The sequence below is a fragment of the Galeopterus variegatus genome, unplaced genomic scaffold (assembly GCF_000696425.1).
Source record: "Galeopterus variegatus unplaced genomic scaffold, G_variegatus-3.0.2 Scaffold4634, whole genome shotgun sequence".
Lineage (NCBI taxonomy): Eukaryota > Metazoa > Chordata > Mammalia > Dermoptera > Cynocephalidae > Galeopterus > Galeopterus variegatus.
The window spans coordinates 62,470-64,375 of record NW_007730745.1 but is presented as its reverse complement, the minus strand read 5'-3'; the positions used below and the strand labels follow the sequence as shown (position 1 = coordinate 64,375).

At 40.1% G+C, this 1,906-nt stretch overlaps 1 pseudogene; it reads right to left on the bottom strand.

The window, feature by feature from the left end:
• Positions 1-919: 919 nt before the first annotated feature.
• The window catches only part of LOC103603498, a 7,130-nt pseudogene continuing 6,143 nt past the window's right edge, over positions 920-1,906 (bottom strand).

Sequence of the window (1,906 nt, the reverse complement as noted above, 5' to 3'; positions counted from 1 at the left end):
AGGTCTGCCTGGAAAAAAGGGAAAAAGCCAAGTTCTGAAGCAAAACGTTGGAAATGAGATAAATTCCAGCTGCTTCAGCAAAAGGAAGCAGCTGTATTCATGCAAAGTAAAGGATAAAAACTGGATTACCCTCCCCTGCCCAAGACCAAAAGAGCTTCAAGATGTTTGGGACAAAAATGGAATTATTTCTTTGGTTTTAATTTCAGTTTAGCTTAAAGCATCTTCTAAAATGTAGATATTTTAACTTTTTTTGTTGTTGTTAGAACCATTTTAATATTATTACACATATCTGCCAAATCCGGGAAGAAAAGTTTTATGCATATATAACTTTTCCAGTTAACATCTGCGAGCATAAACAACAATGATCTTAGTTTAGAAATTCAGCAGGGTCAGAGCAATTGACTGATGTCTCTTCACAGCTGGGCTTACAAACAGTAAATTACAGATGAATTAGTGTCCTTTTGTTTCTCTTCTCTCATCCTCCGTGTCCAGAGGCATTTTGTAGTAAAGTTTCAGTGCAGCTCGCCTCCAGCCAAAGGTAACTTTTTTAGATCCTAGTACTCAGTTGCGCTGAAATTTGCTTATAGTTATAACCCATTTAATCACAGAAGAACCCCTGCAGAGGTGGAGTTCAAGGTTGCATACAATAACAGATCAGAGTTTTGAAGTCTAGCACAGATTAAAAGCCACAGATGCACCTTTTATAAGACACACGCTGTTTGTATCTTAAACTACATATCGACTCCCTATGAACAGTATTTCTTAAATAAAGTAGTACATCACACTGTCCTGAAAAGTTTTAGTAACAACTAACTATTAGTTGGTCACAAAATGTGAATGAGCTTGATATACTATTCATTCCTAAGGCTCCTATTTAACCAAGGATTGATTAAAACAGTGGAACACCTCTGCCGAAGAAGCCTATGACCTTCCCTCCCTGCCCTCACAACTTAGTTTTGTTTGATTCTGTTTATTTTTGATGGTGCTTGGTTGCACATGGCTAGACTGGCTTTGATCACTTTGCAAATCAGGAAAACAGATTGTCTAAAACGATGACGGAATACTAAGTAGATTGGTTTGGCTGTTTCAGGTTGCTGGTTGGTAGGCACCTCGAAGACCCTTCATTTTTCCTTCTAGGCCTCCCAGAACTTTGATCAGATGAATCTGAGCATCATCCCAATCTAAACCTTTTACCCAATGCCTAACTAACACTGGAATGTCCAGCCCAGTGTACTTAAAAATCACCCACAAAAATAGGTTCTACAGGTCTTCACAATACCTGGCATTTGCACAATGATGTCTGATCTTTAAAATCCAAGCAGTCAGCATTGAAGTTAACCTTTTAGGAGGCAATTTCGTTCTTATAATCCAAGCAATTAGTAGTTGAGTTAAAACCTAAACTTGAAGCTCCATGTCCCTGGGTGGAAAGAGAAGCTAGGGACTGATTGAGGTGGCTGGTGACTGCATTGGTACTCACGGGACAGAGTGTGGCTCTTGGTGCAGGAAGCTGGTGGTGCATAGGGGTCAGATAAGATCCACAGCCCATTCCCCCAAATTAGGAAGTTGAACCAGCATATCCTTGACTATAATTTTAAGCCTGAGTATAGGTCATGGGATAGGAGATCTGAATGCAGGAAAAGGAAGTGGACAAAGGACGTGACAGTGGAGAGATGGAAGCTGGGCTCCAGACAGACACAGGAGCACTGCTGCTGGCAATGGTTGGGACTGAGGTCCTATAGGGGGAGTGAATGGGCTACTTGTTCCACTTTCTGAACTCACTTCCCAATCTGGAGATGTCTTCTGTTGTTACTGCTGTTGTCAGTGGCATGTGGCTCTTTGATTATTATTATTATTATTTTAAATATGTAAATGTGCTCAAGCTTTTCTTTTATTTTTCTCAGTTTTG